Genomic DNA, 21,078 nt, shown 5'->3' with positions numbered 1-21,078 from the left:
GATGAAAGCAAACGCTGCGCTCATCGCCTGCCGGTCCGCTCACTTACAGTGCCGGGCGCCCGCGGGACGAAATGCCCAAGGTGAGCACCCCTGCTCTAAGGACTCCTCCTAATCTAACATCTCTCATGTGAAGTCACTGGTTATTATTATTATTATTATTATTATTATTATTATTATTATTATTATTATTATTATACATACATTATCCTTATAGACTGTTATGCCTTTCAGCGTTCAGTCTGCAAATCTCCGTGAATTTACTAAACGTCGCCACAATCCTCGATTTGCAACTAGTGTTGTGGCCTCATTTAGTTCTATACCTCTTATCTTTAAATCGTTAGAAACCCCATCGTCATCTTGGTCTACCTCTACTTCTCTTACCCTCCATAGCAGAGTCCATTATTCTCCTAGGTAACCTATCCTCCTCCATTCGCCTCACATGACCCCAACACCGAAGCCGGTTTATGCGTACAGCTTCATCCATCGAGTTCATTCCTAAATTAGCCTTTATCTCCTCATTCCGAGTACCCTCCTGCCATTGTTCCTACCTGTTTTTACCAACAATCATTCTTGCTACTTTCATGTCTGTTACTTCCAACTTATGAATAAGATATCCTGAGTCCACCCAGCTTTCGCTCCCGTAAAGCAAAGTTGGTCTGAAAACAGACCGATGTAAAGATAGTTTCGTCTGGGAGCTGACTTCCTTCTTACAGAATACTGTTGATCGCAACTGCAAGCTCACTGCATTAGCTTTACGACGCCTTCATTCAATCTCACTTACTATATTTCCATCCTGGGAGAACACACAACCTAAATACTTGAAATTATCGACCTGTTCTAGCTTTGTATCACCAAGATGACATTCAATTCTGTTGAATTTCTTACCTACTGACATCAATTTAGTCTTCGAGAGGCTAATTTTCATACAATACTCATTGCACCTATTTTCAAGTTCCAAGATATTAGACTGCAGGCTTTCGAGACAATCTGCCATTAAAACCAAGTCGTCAGCATAGGCCAGGCTGCTTACTACATTTTCACCTAACTGAATCCCTCCCTGCCATTTTATACCTTTCAGCAGTTGATCCATGTAAACTACGAACAGCAAAGGTGAAAGATTACAGCCTTGTCTAACCCCTGTAAGTACCCTGAACCAAGAACTCATTCTACCATCAATTCTCAATGAAGCCCAATTATCAACATAAATGCCTTTGATTGCTTTTGATAATCTACCTTTAATTCCATAGTCCCCCAGTATGGCGAACATCTTTTCCCTCGGTACCCTGTCATATGCTTTCTCTAGATCTACGAAACATAAACACAACTGCCTATTCCTCTCGTAGCATTTTTCAATTACCTGGCGCATACTGAAAATCTGATCGTGACAGCCTCTCTGTGGTCTGAAACCACACTGATTTTCATCCAACTTCCTCTCAACGACTGATCGCACCCTCCCTTCCAAGATGCCAGTGAATACTTTGCCTGGTATACTAATCAATGAGATACCTCGATAGTTGTTGCAATCCTTCCTGTTCCCTTGCTTATAGATAGGTGCAATTACTGTTTTTGTCCAATCCGAAGGTACCTTACCAACACTCCATGCTAATCTTACTACTCTATGAAGCCATTTCATCCCTGCCTTCCCACTATACTTCACCATTTCAGGTCTAATTTCATCTATTCCTGCTGCCTTATGACAATGGAGTTTATTTACCATCCTTTCCACTTCCTCAAGCATAATTTCACCAACATCATTTTCCTCCTCCCCATAAGATTGGCTGTCCACAACACCACCAGGATGATTTCCTTTTACATTGAGAAGATGTTCAAAATATTCCCTCCACCTCTCCAGTGATTCCCTGGGATCTATTATGAGTTCACCTGAATTACTCAAAACACTGTTCATTTCCTTTTCCCCTCCCTTCCTAAGATTCTTTATTACTGTCCAGAAAGGTTTCCCTGCTGCTTGACCTAGCCTTTCCAGGTTGTTACCAAAATCTTCCCATGACTTTTTTTTGGATTCAACAACTATTTGTTTCGCTCTGTTTCTTTCATCTACATACAAATCCCTGTCTGCCTCGGCCCTTGTTTGGAGCCATTTCTGATAAGCCTTCTTTTTACGTTTACAGGCTGCTCTCACTTCATCATTCCACCAAGATGTTCGCCTCTTCCCATCGTTACACACCGTTGTTCCTAAGCATTCCCTTGCTGTTTCTACTACAGCATCCCTGTATGCCACCAATTCTCTTTCTATATCCGGAACCTGCTTACTATCTACTGTTCGAAACTTCTCACTAATCATATCCATGTACTTCTGTCTAATTTCCTCGTCCTGGAGATTTTCTACCCTTATTCGTTTGCAGACAGATTTCACTTTCTCTACCCTAGGCCTAGAGATACTTAGTTCACTACAGATCAGATAGTGGTCTGTATCATCGAAAAATCCCCGGAAAACTCGTACATTCCTAACAGATTTCCTGAATTCGAAGTCGGTTAAGATATAGTCTATTATGGACCTGGTACCCCTAGCCTCCCATGTGTAGCGGTGAATAGCCTTATGATTGAAGAATGTATTCGTAACAGCTAAACCCATACTAGCACAGAAGTCCAGCAAACGCTTCCCATTCACATTAGCTTCCATATCTTCCCCACATTTACCAATCACCCTTTCGTATCCTTCACTTCTATTCCCAACCCTCGCATTGAAATCGCCCATTAGCACTATTCTATCCTTGCTGTTGACCCTGACCACGATGTCACTCAATGCTTCATAAAACTTGTCAACTTCATCTTCATCTTCACCCTCACATGGTGAATACACGGAGACATTTCTAGTCCTAATTCCTCTAACTGACAAATCTACCCACATCATTCGCTCATTTACGTGCCTAACAGAAATTATGTTGCGTGCAGTGGTATTCCTGATAAAGAGCCCTACCCCAGACTCTGCCCTTCCCTTTCTAACACCCGTCATGTACACTTTATACTTTCATATCTCTTGCTCGTTATCTCCCCTTACCCGAATATCACTTACTCCTAGCACATCCAGATGCATCCTCTTTGCTGACTCAGCCAGTTCTACTTTCTTTCTTCCATAAGCCCCATTAATATTGATAGCTCCCCATCGAATTCCATTTCGTTCGCCAAGTTGTTCCCAAGGAATCCCTCGCCTGTCAAATGGGAGTGGGACTCCGTTACTCCCAAAGGTCCGAGGCTTGTTTAAAATGTTCTGAGCTCGGTAAATTCATGAAGCAGGATGCTACCCAACTTGCACCTAGTCCAAGTGAGGATCTCTCCTCTAACGGGTTATGGACCACCGGTAGATTGTATAGTCCTAGCCGCCTGAGCACAAGGAGGGCCACGACTCAGAATATGTCCGAGATGCCCACTCCCATTCCATAGCAACTGGTATCCCGACTCTCAGGACCACTTACTAGACCACTCAGCCGTTGCCCATGGTTCACGAACTAGGACGTGACTACAGTAACCCACAAACATCAACCACAATGGAGGGGTCGTGCGATCTGGCTCGGTTTTACGGCCAGATGCCCTTCATGAAGCCAACCCTATACGGAGGGATGTATTCACTAATACATGTTTCTGTGGTGGATGGTAGTGTGATGTGTTGTGTGAATATGAACAGAAATGTGTTGAGTCAAACACAAGCACCCAGTCCCCAAGTCATAGGAATTAACCATAGGCCTACACAGTTAAAATTTCCTGCCCGGCCGGGAATTGAACCCGGGACCCCCTGAACCGAAGGCATTTACGTTGATCACTTTGCCAAGGAGCCGAATAATAATAATAATAATAATAATAATAATAATATGAAAAATGAAAACCTACAACCTGTTTTCCAGTCATTGACCGGGTCAGGAATGGAATGAATGAACCAGATATAGGCTATTAGTACAATGGGGTCGCCACTCCCAAAGTGATTTATTAATGACTGATAGATGCTATGAAATTAGAATGGAGAGTGTTGCTGGAATGAAATATGACAGGGAAAGCCGGAGTACCCGGAGAAAAACCTGTCCCGCCTCCGGTTTGTCCAGCACAAATCTCACATGGAGTAACCGGGATTTGAACCACGGTATCCGGCGGTGAGAGGCCGACGCGCTGCCATCTGAGTCACGGAGGCTTCAATAATAATAACAATATTAATAATAATAATAATAATAATAATAATAATAATAAATTAATAGGAGTAGTAGTAGAGGTGGTGATGAAGTCGGTGGGCGAAGAAATTATTTCCACGAATCCAGGACGTTGTAGCCCATGGTCTTTTTAAACGCATTTTAGCATTGACTACCTTACGCGTTCCCGTTTGCTTTCCTTCAACGTTTTACGACACAGGTGAGGCCGCCTGGGTGAAGTACTGGTCCTATTCCTCAGTTTTATCGCCGACCCAAAGTTTCATGCTCCAGGACACTACCCCTGAGGCGGTAGAGGTGGGATCGCTGGCTGAATACAAGGAAAATTCAACACTAGAGGGTAAACGGATCAAGAAAGAAAGAAGAAATATACCTCTTAACAGGATAAAAACAAAGTATAAGCCGAAAATTTGAAATGTTCGGATTGAAGGACAATTTCATGTAGAGGTGGCTTGGCTAAATCCACTCTGTTAATATAACTTTACTGCTGCTATACCTTACCGTGAGAAGGTCTGATGGGCTTGTTGCATCCTTCAACCTTCTTGTAATCTGATGGTAAATGTTGTAAATTTTTCAGTGAATGCCTTTGATGGTAGAATCAAGAAACTTAACTACTTGTCCTCTTTACCATGTTTGAAAGTTAGGCTTCTTTAACGTGAGTACTTCTACAACAGTTCTTATTATTTGCAGCGTTGTTGACGATGGATCTCTAGACTACTGCAGACTTAGCCATACTATGCTGTGAAATTCACTGACTGCTTCAGAATTAGGCATAATATAAAAACTAAAATTCAGTGAATTAATTGAAAAGTACATTACAAAATTGTTTTGAAGTACTAAATAAATACGACCTACATAACAGTTGTACAGTGTACCTATATTATTTTGAGAATAATTCTCAAAATGCGTCATATTCTAACTTTGCTTTAATATTGGGGATTTAGCTGAGTCTCTCCTATATATTTCTTCAAGCTCTCAATTCGTGACAAGAAGGAATAACAAGGAGAAGGAAACTGTAGAAGACAAAGCTGCGGGTTAAGTATAAAAGCACGGTCTTGTACCATGGCCCATTACGTTGACAATTCAGCGGAGCCAGCCGTCCCCGCTGTTGAATTTTGTACTAGAGCTTTTAAGCGGAACTAGTGTTTGTTGAACGTGCGACACTTGGGAACAGCGGGCACGCAACAAATAAAGGGGTCTGCTGGTCCACATATCATCACAAAGCACAGCTGTGCGCCTCAAATATATCACTCCTGCAAGTTCAATGTTAAGAACAGCAGAAGCGATGAATCATTCATCCAACATCCTGAGCTTTTAGGCAAACTAAGCTTGTCACTCAAAAATGCTTTCCCCACTACGTGCGTTGTTTTATTCTCAGTGAATTTTCATAAGTATAATCCATCTGCTGATTGTCTTGGGTTAAATTGTATCCACTGCTTCGATTTCAAGAGTAGTGGCCGGTTTCTGCAATGATAGTTATCTGTTATAAGTTAATGTTTTGGCGGATACAAACTGTATGGCAGTACGGATAATTTTGCTGATAATTTCTAAATAATTACGTTTATTGAATTTCACTCAGGTATACTCTCATTCTTGTTTGTGATTAGGCGACCCTTCACAGTGGTTTTGGAGAATGGTGATATATAAAGAGCCTTGAGACCATAAAGCTGTAAATCCGACCTGAGCCTACCCGACACCTGCCCGCAATTAATGAAAGGAAGGAACAAAAGTCAATACGTCGGTAGTTGTCGCAAGAGAAAATCTCTCATAAACCTGTGACTGTAGGGGTTCTGGTGCCAGGTGTCAGGCCTATTGTGTTATGTTAACAGATCTATCAGTTTCAAAACCTTGGGTGTAATATACCGTAGTTAAATATTAACAATATCCGCGGATAACAATTCGCGGATGCGGGTGCAGATGAAGGAAGTGCGGATGAAGGAAGTGCGGATGCGGATATTATTTTGTATATCCGTATATCACCTGATATGGCTCGTTCATGCGAACAAATACTTCAGATTTGGTACTATATCCCAACCCATTGCCTTTAATACAGTATTTCCCCAGAAAGCTTATTAATAGTAGCTGCTCTTTTAGCTTTCAACTTTTGTAAGTTTTTAAATAATCTTTATGTTCATAGGTAAATTTCAGTACTTCGTTAGTGTTAGTCACCTACTCTATCTCTATCATGCTGCTGACTAAATACCTCTGCCTTCTGTAAATCCTCCCATAAACAGTGTAAGACTTTCGTCCCTTTGAATTTTAGATCTTCGACCACCTTTCAAACATCATGGGCACGGATGGTCTAAATTCCTTTGCCTGCCTGTGGTATTCTACTATGGCACTGATTAGAACTTGCAGACATTAATTACTTTTCTTTTTCATTTTTCAAAGGTTGTCTTCCCTCGACGGCCATATCACTAGCACATCTTTCATGATAATTAAATATTATACTGTAACTGTACGAGTTAATTGTTAATGAAGTAACTTATTAGTTAGGACAGTCGGAGACATTTTTGTAATTCATCCTCATTTACTTGAGATTTTCTTTGTAACTTAGCTCTGTCCATTTTGTTTGTCAGTCAGGAGTAATGTGACGATCATCTTCATCATCATTATCTAGTTAGGCCAACAGTTTTCGTGTGGTTGTCATTTAAATTGTTATTTTGCCAAGTTATTAATAAATTTTGGCGTCTTCGGTTGTCAGTATATATTTAGCCCTAAAGATGTATTTCTATTTAACTCTTACCAAAACCAAATATCGAGCTCCTGACTCGATACCCCTTGAAGTCCGAAACATTCATACGGGCACATCTTCATTATAGAATATTGCTTTATTCTTGGCATTCCAGATCCAACGTCTACATTACGTACAAAGCCCCGTGGTAAAACCTTACAATGTTTTTTGTAGTAAAGATAGCGTCCTTGCAGAATGGATGATATTATCTGAAAGCCTCCCTCCTAGTCACAAGGAAAGCTGATCTGGTCGACATGGAAAAATATTCAACAGCCTCAACTCTGGAGTTGGAGTTGCCTGAGACACTACCCTGTGCGTATGCGGTGAAGAGCAAACTATTGACCATCTCTTCTTCTGCAAACTTTATCCGAGTATATACTCCACAGAAAAACTGATAGATGTAACGCATGAAGCCTGAGAGTTGGAAAAATTCTGATCCCACTATATTTCAATTTCGTACTATCCATACGGTATACAAAGAGTAGGGTAAGGGGAGGTATATTCGTGATACAGGAAGTTCGTGATAAATCTTCCAATAAAAATCACTCACTTCCCTACTGCAGACCAAGAATTTCAATTTTACTGCGGTACTAGTTCCCTGAGCTCTCAACAGATGCCTCTAGCTACTTGCATTGGTCTCCATCGTGCTCAAACGGACACATGCCATATTCAATGGTTTATCACGAACATACCTCCCTTTACCCTATACGTTAAAGTGTATGTATTTGAGATATTGAGATAGCCACCTCTTTTTATAGAAATGTCAATAGTGTTTTTAGTACCAATTGATCAATGTTCAGTTAGCCTTATGATATATGATTTCTGACACGATAAATTATCCCGGTACTGTCAAGAGTTGACGTCGGTGGATGCAGAGTGGGTTTCGCCCCTTGGGTTTCGTACCTTAAGAGGTCACGGCTTGCCCGTGGTCCAACAGCTCTGTACTCTGACCGGCCAACCGAGCAGAGGAAAGTTGGCCGCGGCTCTACCATGGCTCTACGCCTCTGCATTTGGGAGACGGGCCTGGATCACAGTACCAGATTTCACGACTGGCCCCACCCGTCGGCTGTCCTAAGAATGGTTTTCCGTGGTTTTCCATTCTCCTGCACTAAGGTGAATGCCGGAACAGTTCGTAGTATAGGCCACGGCCGCCCACCCCCTCACCTTCTCCGCACATCTCCTTCACCGTAACAAATCTCCCGGCCTGAGAGACGGCGTCACCGTCTAAGAGGCCCGCCTCCCCCTTCAGGGGAGGAATGAAAACCTTTAGTAGTTAGTAGTTAGTTAGTAGTAGTCAAGAGTTGAGGACAGGTTTGAAGGTTTTAGACGTGATGAAGTTCTTCTTGGGAACAGAGAAGCGAGTTTAAATCCCATCCTTGGCGACCCTAGAAGTGGTTTTCCAATTACGTTTCTACGAATAAATTGACGAAGTCATGAACAAATCGTGTATCTAAAGAAAGGACAGGTATATGAGATCAGAATTTGTAACTGTGGACAAGAGGAAAAGAAAGAGAGAGAGACGTGACTTGCGGATCACCTGTTGTTGGCAAGTATGTGAAATGAGTTTAAGTGTCTCCTTTAACTAGCACTCAACGTGTCAGGTCGAACATCTCGTGTCTGACGTCTACTCTTCACCAGGTATCGGCGCCACGCCCCAGTCTGCACGCCATCCCACGTCACTCACTGCCATCTCGCCTGTTGATATCCGCCTGTCGATCCTTCACTAGCATGCTAGGTCGTTCGTTCATTGCCTTGCAAATATATCCTTCATTTCACGAACCTCATTTCAAGTGTACACCGCAGGTACAGCACGTGACCCAGGTGGTATTATTGGAGAGACCAAAATGAAATTGCAAACGGTCGGTTAGGTCATTAATTTGATAACTGTTTTATTCATGGCACTATACAATGCTTCTTACTTCACTTCAACATCTGAAGACCATGTACTTCTCTTCCGAATGACAGATATTTCCTACAATCTGCAGTCATTTTCCGTGTAATATGCTCCTGAATTTGATTATTCAAGAATCGCCATGCAGTTATACCAGCCCCGATAGTAACAAATAAAGTGTAAAAAATTGATCTATGTGAACATTATTAACAGAAAATGCCATTCCGGTTCCCCTAAATAGAAGTTGCCCAGTAGACATAGCATTCCAAACAGTTATTATATATCTTAAAATCAGATTGGTCCGCCTCTGTGGTGTAGTGGTTAGTGTGATTAGCTGCCACCCCCGGAGGCCCGGGTTCGATTCCTGGCTCTGCCACGAAATTTGAAAAGTGGTACGAGGGCTGGAACGGGGTCCACTCAGCCTCGGGAGGTCAACTGAGTAGAGGTGGGTTCGATTCCCACCTCAGCCATCCTGGAAGTGGTTTTCCGTGGTTTCCCACTTCTCCTCCAGGCAAATGCCGGGATGGTACCTAACTTAAGGCCACGGCCGCTTCCTTCCCTCTTCCTTGTCTATCCCTTCCAATCTTCCCATCCCGCACCAAGGCCCCTGTTCAGTATAGCAGGTGAGGCCGCCTGGGCGAGGTGCTGATCATTCTCCCCAGTTGTATCCCCCGATCCGATATATGAAGCTCCAGGACACTGCCCTTGAGGCGGTAGAGGTGGGATCCCTCGCTAAGTCCGAGGGAAAAGCCAACCCTGGACAATAAACAGATAAAGAAAAGAGAAAAGAAAAGAAAATCAGATTGTAAATGTTATTTCTACAGAGTGTTCGGAAAAAACGTGAACCAAATATGAGCGTTAGGGCGTTGGTCATACTGATAAGTAATATGAAAAAAATAAGTCACTATGTCGCGCCGTATTCATATTATCAGCTGCTGAAGTTAGCCAATGAGATCGCTTCGCAGGCGAATTCAAATGGGCTTTACAAGGCGTTGTAGAGGATGGTTGCCTAGTTATACTTTCTCTTAAAACAATAATCACCACCACCACCACCACCACCTTTACAAGGCGATGTTAATAAATCTGCAGGTGGCTTGGTGGGGGTTGAGAGTCATAACTTACCGTGAAATGAGCATCAGACACTATACCGCTTTTCACGAGAGTTTAATCCTGATGTAAACAAGTAGGCGGAGCACCTTGCCTTTGCACGTGGACATGACGTAGTGAATGGAGACTGTATGCCAGCTCGAAGAAATGTAGTTCGTCGCATTCATTTTATTTTATTTTAGTTTATTATATTTAGAAAGTTTGGGAGAGTACGTAATTAAATTAAAATATGATTGTCATATATACTGGCATAGGCCTATATATATGCATCTTTTTAATATAAAATAGTGTTTAAACAACGAGAAATGAAGTCACAAGGCGTGGTGTCATAGAGGAAGTCTTCTCGTAGTGGGGGAAAGTTCCAAGCTGTACAGCGTGAAGATAAAGTGTTGCATCTTGTAGCAGCAGTCAGTGAGTCAGTATTCATAGTGAGAGAAATGGAGCAAGAGGTAGGACCATCGCGTATAGTGAAGCACAAAAGAGGAAAACCGCTCAGAAGTGACCATAGGCAGTGGATCGTGAATGTGTTCAATAAACTAAGTGAACAGAATCCAGGTTTGGTGTTTGGTGATTTATTCAGAACTTAACATCTTCGCACTGTTGTCGTATGCGATGCGTAGCCCTATACGTCCGAACACGAGACGTTGATCGAATGGAGGTCGGTACTACACGCTCAGAGAATCACAACTTTTTCTTTGGCGGAGGCGTGGACATGCCATGTTTACATCAGGATTAAACTCTCGTGAAAAGACATATAACACACCGTAGCTTTCAGCCAATGCTTTCTGTGGGCCGAGCCTATCTGCAGGGATGTCCTTGTTCAAGTCCCTCCCCTAGAAAAGTTTGTTTCTTCTATGGCGCTCACAAGCCGGCCATAAGCCACGTGTAGATTCAGCAGCACTGCCTCGCAAAGCCCATCTGAAAGCGTCCGCGAAGCGATCTGTTTGTCTAACTTCATTAGATAATAAAATAACAATGGTGCGAGATATCGCCGTTTATTCTTTCAAATTACTTATCAGTATGGCCAACCCTCTAACGCTCATATACCCGGTTCACGTTGTTTCCGACCATCCTGTATATGTCATTCATGACATTTATATACATTATTTCTGAAAATAGCAACGGAACCCTTACCTGCTACCAAGGCCACTGAGTTCATAAGTTGATTGTCTAGCCCAGGGCCTCCCAAACGCACAAAATCTCACGCGTGCAAACTGAGGCGCAGAGGTCCTGTACACAGTGCATCGGTCCCACTCGGCTCGGCTTGGACCAGTGCGTCGTCTCGGGGCGATTCGGTTAAGCTCGGCTCAACTCGGTTCGGCTTTGGAGCGCTACGGAGCAAGTGAGAAAGAGGGAGACAGGCGGAGTGAGCGAGACAGGCGTGGGGAAAGAGAGAGACAGAGCTATTGCTCCAAATCGAGGAGTGCGGGTCTGAACTCTGGTCAACCAAGCGAAGTCGCCTTTTGCACCGTACACCGCGCAATGCACTGATGCATGCGCCCTGAGAGGACCTGGTCTAGCCTGAACAGCTTACAGAAACCATTATAAATATGTCCAAGACATGGACCATCTCGTTACAGTACCGGGCTAATCTACAAAAATACGTGCTACTGAAACAACTTTTCCCTATATTTACCATCAGCAGCTAACTTATATGCGTTTGCTCAGACTACCTTATGGAAATTCAATATCCTGATTTCTTGATTTACATGACATACGACAGCTTCGTTATTCCTCTACCTCCTAAACATTCCACTAAACTTTTAACTAATCAGTGATATTTGAGTAACAGGAGAAATGAAGGACGAGAATTGATCATTAATTCTTAACAGATATGGAATCATGAAAGTCAGATAATTGAGCACTATTCGTTTAAAACGGAATCGAAGCACGATAGTTGTTGTAGGGTACGTAAAATAATAATTCATGAGTCTATTAGTGGAAATGAAAATCCACAGCCTGTGTCCAGTCATCTGACCGGGTCAGTAATGGAATGAATGAAGCCCCATCTTATGGCGAGGATTGGAAATGTGCCGGCTGCCGAAGCCTATCGCACTCCTCTCGGGCAATGATAAATGACTGACAGATGAAATGAAATGTTAATGGAGAGTGTTGCTGGAATGAAAGATGGCAGGGAAAACCGGAGTACCCGGGGAAAAGCATGTCCTGCCTCCGCTTTGTCCAGCACAAATCTCACATAGAATGACCAGGATTTGAACAATGGTATCCAGTGGTGAGAGGCCGGCGCGCTGCCACCTGAGCCGCGGAGGCTTCCTGAGTCTGTTAGAATATTTGCAATAATTATGAACGTATAGATGGGAATGGAATTTCTAAGACAATGAGTGATATTGTAAAGGTTAAGGGCAATTGGCGGGTTGTATAGGATGCCCGGAAACAAAAAAACAAAACAAAAAACGGAGTATATGAGCGTTAGAAAATTGATCACACAGATAAATAATGTCCGCCTCTGTGGCGTAGTGGTTAGTGTGATTAACTGCTACTCCTGGAGGCGCGGGTCGATTCCCGGCTATGCCACGAAATTTGAAAAGTGGTCCAAGGGCTAGAACGGGGTCCACTCAGCCTCTGGAGGTCAAGTGAGTAGAGATGGGTTCGATTCCCACTTCAGCCATCCAAAAAGTGGTTTTCCGTGGTTCCTCACTTCTCCGCCAGGCAAATACCGAGGTGGTACCTAACTTAAGACTACAGAGACGCTTCCTTCCCTCTTGCTTGTCTATCCCTTCCAATCTTCCCATCCACCACAAGGCCCCTTTCAGCATAGCAGGTGAGGCCGTCTGGGTGAGGTACTGGTCACTCTCTCCAGTTGTATCCCCCGACCCAATGTCTCACGCTTCATGACACTGCCCTGGAGGCGGTAGAGGTGGGATCCCTCGCTGAGTCCGAGGAGAAAACCAATCCTGGAAGGTAAACAGATTAAGAAAGGAAGGAAAGAAAGAAAGAAAAATAATTTGAAAAAATAATTATATATCTCGCAGAAGCCTCCGTGACTCAGGCGGCAGCGCGCCGCCCTCTCATCGCTGGGTTCCATGGTTCAAATCCCGGTCACTCCATGTGAGATTTGTGCTGGACAATGCGGAGCTTGGACATGTTTTTCTCCGGGTACTTCGGTTTTACTTGTCGTCTTTCATTCCAGCAACACTCTCCTATATCATTTCATTGCATCTGTCATTCATTAATCATTACCTCAGCCAGATGAGTGCGACAGGCTTCGGCAGCCGGCACAATTACTATCCTCGCCGCTAGATGGGGGCTTCATTCATTCCATTCCTCACTCGGTGTGTTTTTTTTTTAAATCTACAACTCGCACCGTTGTCGTTTCACCAGCTGCTGAAATTAGCCAATTTGATCGCTCCGCGGGTGAATTCAAATGGGCTTTGTGGGGAGCGGCTTGAGAAGCATGCCGAGATATCACCATCAAACACAAATACACCGTGGACTTCAGCTGGTATCAGCGTAGCGTACTTGTTATGGCGCGATCCTACCAGCTCGGAGACCCGTGTTCATATCCCCTATTGGAGAAGTTTGTTTGTTTTCTTATTGATGCTCTCAATCCGATCTTAAGTCACGTGAACGCCCCGTAAAACCCATTTGAATTCTCCCGCGAAGCAGCTGATAAATTTACAACGACACGAGACATCGATTTTTTTAAATGATTTATCAATAGCGGCAACTGGGCGCTTGGTTCACCCAGGAGGACGTGGGTTCGATTCCCTGTCAGAAAGTTGAAACTTTTCAGAAATGAGACTTCCATATCCGGAAGTGTGCATGGCCTTGAAGTTCACTCAGCCTACGCCAAGAATGAGTACCAGATTAATTCCTGGGGACAAAGATGGCCGGGCATTGAGCTAACCACTCTACCCTACCAAGTAGCGAGGTTAGGGATAGTGGAAGCCTACATGACTTGTACGGAGATGACTTTCTTTTGCTATCATTATGACCAACCCCTAACGCTCCTATAACCGGTTCACGTTGTTTACGACCACCTTGTATGTCAGAATTTAAAATGCAAAGGAAAGGTGTGTGAAGTAAATATAAAAATGTAGTGAACATTGAGAACGATAAACGCTTGCTGGATTTATGTGCTTCTCTAAAAATCTTCTTAATTCATTTTTGAACGATAAGGCTATTTACCAGCAATCAGTGGGTTTTCAAAGGTCCAACTCGTTGGCTGAATGGTCAGCGTACTGTCCTGCGGTTCAGAGGGTCCCGGGTTCGATTCCCGGCCGGGTCGGGGATTTTTATCCTTTATGACTGGGTGTTTGCGTCTGCCCCAACATATTCAGACAACACACCACACTACCAACCACCACAGAAACACGCAATAGGCCTAGAGATTACACCCCTCCATATAAGGTTGGCGTCAGGAGAGGCATCCGACCGTAAAACAGGGCTAAATTCACTTATGTTAGCACCCGTGTAGGAAAAACGGTAGAAGAAGAAAAAGAAGAAGCACACTAAGTGCTATTACGTCTAAAGGACTTGTCTGCTGATCAATGAGGGAGGAAATACTACAGCATAACGCAGTTAGACAAATTGACATGGGCTGGTCAGCAAAAACTTCTAAACATAGAAAGTGACGATATCTAGTGTAATAAAACAGAAATGAGGCTTACATGGAATACAAACAAAGCAGGAATGTCTTTGTGGAATACAATAAAGAATCCTAGAAGTTAAAAGAAAACAAAAACAAACAGACTCATGAAGATGTAAGAAAAATTATTTTCATAAATCACTGAAAGAATAAAAGGAATATTATTAAAATGCACTCAATGCAAAACTAATTATTTCTGATCTCTGAAACAAGACATTCATTGAAATGAACACGATGATTTCAACGCTTGAGAAAGTCATTTCAATAAAACTACTGGATATAAAAAATAGGCAGATGTAAACGAATAATGTTGTCTACAATTGATGAAATAGTGTCACGTCTTGGACTAAATGGTTTCTAATAGAGTTAGGATGTGATTTAAGTAACCTCGTCAGTCCTGATATATCATGCATGCTACTTGGGTAGCCAACAGCTCTTTGGACTTATGGGGGCAAAAGTTATGTGTGTATGTTAAATCTTGTCCGTCATTCTCCTGTCTTGGCACTGTTCATAGGTATTATATATAACAAATCCAAATCAGACCAAACTCTGCATACATAGTTCATTAAGACCCTCGATCTACCAAAATGACTGCTGCCCAGTTTGTAGACATTCAAGTGACACGTGGTCAGCGTGTTGTTTCCTTTTCCTTAACGGGTCCCCTATCCCGTGTATCATACTCCTCCTTTGTTGAAATCTCGAGATTGAGTGATAACACTCAGTTCACGATTAAAATAAGTCGACGAGCCAAGAATCGAATCCAGGTTCCCTGAGTAAGAGGTTGACATGCTACATGGTATGCGGGTTTCCATGAACGATAAATGATTAGATAGCTGGCGGGACCTAGTGTTTACAGTGCACTATGTCTTCTGGTATAGGCTAGAGCAATTTTGTTACTTTCATAGATCTGTCTCTGGCTTATCCTTGGCTTTGACAAAATGAAAGTAACTGAGGTGTGAGCGATGCTAGTAATGCCATTCCTTGTGCAGCCAGTCTCTGCTATGAATGGTGTGAAAATATCGCTCATAGGGTCGGTCGGTGCATGCATTTCAGTGGGCGTGGCAGACTGATATGTGATAGCAACTTCTGGCTCGGTGAGGAAAGCAACGGGAAACTACCTCACTCTTCATTTCCCTAGTTCGCCTCTTCAGCGATGCCTAGGCCATCTAAGACAGCTGATGGCAGAGCTGTTGAGGATCCAACCAACCTTAGGGCTGAAGACTGAACATACAGGCTTATCAAGGCGACACTCCGGAATTAAAAATTTATATTTCAGTCATTTAGATGAAATTTTTTTAATGGCTGAAATTGAAAGGATTGGGTTTCTTATTTCTTGTCACGAAGTTATTCCGCTGAATTCAAACAATTTATCACTGTTATAATGCTTTGTTTGCCCATTGTAATTTTACATTTAAATCTATTCCCCCCCCCCCATAATATTCTGCCAAATGTAACAGAATTTGTGTGGTATATCTACCCACTATCTCCCGAACACAAGCTCACAGCCGCGCGCCCCCAACCGCACGGCTAACCATCTTGTGATTATTCGGAATCTTCAACATAAGCACGTGACTTTCCATTTCAAACATCTCACATGTATTGAACACCCGTTAGACTTGTAGAGGAGGCAGCATAATGTCAGCGAGCTAACATGTTAAATACACAGTAAATGAATCGGATGTATTGGTAGAAAGAGAAAAAAAAGTTTCACCCCACTCTAGACATTGGTATTTGAGAATTTAGAGAAACATTTGCAAGCCAGTTGCCTGTCTCCGAGTCGAAAGTGCTTTAAGGAACTGGTCCGCGGTGCTGAATGCAACCTCAAGACGTTCTCTTCATTATCATGTCGACCGCAAACAGGGTACAACAGTTCCACTGAGACTTGATAAAGCGTCAGGGGACAAATGAGCTTATAGGACACTACTCGGAATGCTGGCAGAGAGGGAAATGGGGTTAAAGTGTTGGCTGCAGGAATTCACGTAATTGAAGGAAATGTTGTGTCTCAGACGACCAGGCCATTTAGAAATAGCGATCTATTGTATGCTTAGTAATTCAGAGAACATGATGATTGCATCCTCTGTATTGCCCTTGCCTTAACTAAGAGCTGAACTGGAATATGGATTTAAAAATGAATGCCGGGCTGAGTGGCTCAGGTGGTTGGGGTGCTGGCCTTCTGACCTAACTTGGCAGGTTCGATCATGCCATGCTATCCCCCTGTAATGCGAGAACATTTTAGCCCGTCACCCGGTACCGGTCTTCAGCGCTGTGTCTAGAAGAAGTTTCGTCGCCGTAAGACTTATCTGCGTCGGTGCGACGTAAAGCAACAAAAAAAAAAAAAAAAAAAACTATAAGAAGTTAATCTCATGGCTGTAATTTTGCTGGCGAGTGAGTTAGGGTGAGAATTTAGTCAATCTTTGGCCAGGGTATGGCCGGGCACATGGGCGCTGTGTGTGATTAGTTAGCGTAGAATAGTAGCGTTAGGCGCTTGTGGAGAGGAAGTAAAATGCGCTAGGTGCGCGAAGAAGTTAAATTTATGAGTACTCGCGGCCTTTTGTACTTTAAGCCGTGAGTCTCATAGGAGCCTAGATTGTTAATGAGATGGTTACCACACAGTGGGGCCCTCTTGTAAATTGTTTTGGCTAGTTTGACCATTCTCACCCTAAGGGTGTCTATCTGACACAAATCGTGGATGTGGGCGATACGTGTGTACCGATCGCAACCCGTTATGAGCCGCAGGGCCCGGTTCTGAACGGACTGAAGCCTACTCAGGTGGCAATCGGCGACAACGCTCCGTATAGGATAGGCATGCTCTAGTAACGGCCTAATCATCGTCGTGTACAGAAGGAGCCTGCTTTCTTGTGTGATGCTGTTTCCAGCGTAAACCATGGGGAATAATTTTGATACCCTTGCATGGGCGGAGCCTGAAATAGTATTAACATGCTGACGGTAGGTCAAGCCGCCATTTATACTTGGCACTGTCGGACCATCTTATAACTTCACCACAGAAGTTCAGACCGCCCAACAGTCTGCCACGTCTCTTCGTGAAGAGCGTAGCCTGGCATTTGCCTACATTAATTCTGATGCGCCACTTCCCGAGCCAGGGCGCGATAGTGGTCAGTGCTGTCTGAAGGTGTTGGTCGACTCTGGGGGCCAGCCACGAACAGAGCTGTGTCGTCAGTATATAAGTATAATTTTGTGTTCGCAGCTTTTGGCATGTCGGAGGTATATATTTTGAACAGCACAGGGGAAATTACTCGGCCTTGCGGTACTCCGGCTTTGATGGGACGTGCTGTCGATAGCTCCTTATTTACGCAGATTTTGAAGCTACAGTCGCTAAGGTAACTTGCGACTAACGCTGTAAGGTACCCAGGGAAGCCAAGGATTCTTAACTTATATACTAGACCGTCATGCCAGACCTTATCGAATGCCCTAGCGACGTCAAGAAAACAGACACCTATAATCTGTACCTGTTGTCGTTAAAGTTTTTCGTAATGTCCTCAGTCAGTCGTAGTAGGTGGTGAGCGGTGGAGCCTTTTCTAAAGCCGAACTGTTCGTTTGGCTCTATATTAAGCTAGTCAATTACCGCCTGTAGGCGGGAGAGGAGAATACCCTCAGACAGTTTGGAAATAACTGAGAGCTGGCTAATAGGTCTGTACTTCTGTGGGAACGTCGGGTTCACTGTGCCTTTTCGCAGCATTATAACCTTAGCCACCTTGCAGCAGGCTGGGGAAGTGAGCAAAGCAAAATATTGCATTGAAAAATTTAGTCCTGTTTCTTAGGCGCTGGATGTGACGTATTATCGCTCTCTTTCACTTTACTATAATTCCTGATAGTGCATACTTAGGCCCGTGAGCAGCCTCACGTTGGCCGGTAATTCCTGCATTAGTTCAAAATCCATACTGTCTCGTGAGAAGCCTCACATCTCCTGGTAATCATAGTTCATAGTTCCTTAGGGCTAAGTGGCTCTCCAGTAGTGAGTTGACCGTGTGCCATTTTGTTTACAGTTCAACTCTAATTATTACTGTCATCGTGATTAATATTCAGTTCTTGCTTGGTTGTATGAATTTGAACATTGTAATGGGCGAAGGCCTGTAATTTCAAGAAAATAAATAAATAAATAAATAAATAAATAAATAAATAAATAAATAAATAAATAAATAAATAAATAAATAATATTACCTCTCAGGCTGAAATAAATTTGAAAACCTAAGAAGCTCATTTCGTCATGTTCGAGGAGGCGGTCCTCAACCTCATCTATAAAGCCTTCGTCGGCTGGCTCCATTCGGAGGACACATTAACACGTTGCCTCTTCCTTATCCTTGTCTGTGTGGGTCATTCCGTGTAGTCCATGTAGTGGCGGTATACCTGTCCTTTCACCTGTAAATATACGCGCCATGCGATAAATAGAGCCAACCTCAACTGGTATGCAGCTCGGCGAAGGTGTTCCATTAGAATTCTAATGATTCGCCGGTGTCTGTTCCATAACTTCTTCATGTTGGGATCCCTGGGGACGTGCCACAGCTTCCTAACCCTGTTCTTCAGCTTCAGGAGTTCGAGAACTTCAGGAGGGAGCGGCCGCCGTAGTGGAGGTCTGGTCTTCGATCACACGAAGGAAGTTTCAGCCGCATTCCTAATGGCTGTAGCAATTAGTTCAGCCTGGACGTGTATATCCTCAAGAGAGCGAATGCTAGGATTGCCCGTGATGTCGTCAGCGAGTGTGGTAAGGAACAGCTGCCAGTCTATCTTCCTTCTATGTAATGGGATGACAAGGGGATCAGAAAGGGGCGTAGCATCTAGGGTGAGTAAAACAGGGCAGTGATCGGAGTCTAGTGGGTCTTGGGTATAGAAGTTAGGGTACAAACTGAGATTGCGAGAGATGGCTATGTCTATTGTGTCAGAAAGTAGAGTAGGTTAGGGTTGTATGGGTAGTGGATGGGTTTATCGGGTGCGGGGGTGGGGACAGGGTGAGTAGATGGCGTCTGCCGCAATAACGAGCAAGCTTGTTCCCTGATCGTTGTGCACTCGGCTCATCAGATCTCGGATTCTTCGCGTTGAATTCACCAGCTAGGATAATCCTTGGGACGCCCATTACTAACTGAGAAAAAGTCGGCCTGGAAAAAACTCTACTTTGGGCGGTAGATAACGTGAGGCAACAGTTAGGGGTCCTTTACTTGTCTGAACCTCAACGGGGGTGGCTCAGTCCGGCAGTATTTGAAGGTGCTCAAACACGTAAGCTTCGTGTCGGTAGATTTACTGGCACGTAAAAGAAATCCTACGAGACTAAATTTCGGCGCCTCGGCATCTCCGGAAACCGTAAAATTAGTTAGTAGGACGTAAAGCCGATAACATTATTATTATTATTATTATTATTATTATTATTATTATTATTATTATTATTATTATTATTATTATTATTATTATTATTATTATTATTATTATTATTATTATTATTATTATTATTATTAAATGAAGCGGCCGAAAATGTGATAACCCTCCAGACTTGAACTAGAATACACCGATCCCCTCCCGACGGATACGTTAACCGAGTCCGCGAGGATGGTCGACACAAAACAAAGAAATTGTTGCTTTACGTCGCACCGACACAGATAGGTCTTATGGTGACGATGAGATAGGAAAGGACTAGGAGTGGGTAGGAAATTACCGTGACCTTTATTAAGGTACAGCCCCAGCATTCGCCTGGTGTAAAAATGAGAAATCTCGGAAAAACCTCAGGGCTGTCGAAAGTGGGGTTCGATCCCACTATCTTCCAAATGCAAGCTCACAGTTGTCCTACCCTAAGCACACGCCCAACTCGCTCGGTACATTATTATTATTATTATTATTATTATTATTATTATTATTATTATTATTATTATTATTATTAAAGAACAAAATGGCTGAAAGTGTCACTTTTCTTTCTTAGTCCGTTTACCCTCCAGGGTTGGCTTTGCCCTCGGACTCAGCGAGGGATTCCACCTCTACCGACTCAATGGTAGTGTCCTGAAACGTGAGACTTTGGGTCAAGGGGATACAACTTGGAAGTAGGACCAGTACCTCGCCCAGGTGGTCTCACCTGCTATACTAGACCGGGGCCTTGCGGAAAGATCAGAATGGATAGACAAGGAAGAGTACAGGAAGCGGCCGTGACCTTAAGTTAGGTAGCATCCTGGCATTTGCCTGTAGGAGAAGTGGGAAAACACGGAAAATGACTTCCGGGCTGGCTGAAGTGGAAATCGAACCCCAATCTACTCAGTTGCCCTCCGAGACTGAGTGAATACCGTTCCAGCCCTCGTACTACTTTTCAAATTTCGCGACAGAGCCAGAAATCGAACTCAGGCCTCCGGAGGTGGCAGCGAATCACACTAACCACTACACCACAGGAGCGGACAACATATTGGCTCCACATTAAATCCAGTTACCTTCAGGGCATTAACGGACATTCATGTGGTAGTGGAGACGGTGTAAAAGGACTAATAATTTTGTATTTATCATGGGAAAAGGGGGACGGATCTGACATTAAAGATGGAGGTATCGGTTAGATGGTAAAGAGCCTTACAAAGCAGAAAATTGATAGACTATACAC

This window comes from Anabrus simplex, chromosome 1 (assembly GCF_040414725.1).
Source record: "Anabrus simplex isolate iqAnaSimp1 chromosome 1, ASM4041472v1, whole genome shotgun sequence".
Taxonomy (NCBI): Eukaryota; Metazoa; Arthropoda; class Insecta; order Orthoptera; family Tettigoniidae; genus Anabrus; species Anabrus simplex.
This window is presented reverse-complemented; position numbering follows the sequence as displayed.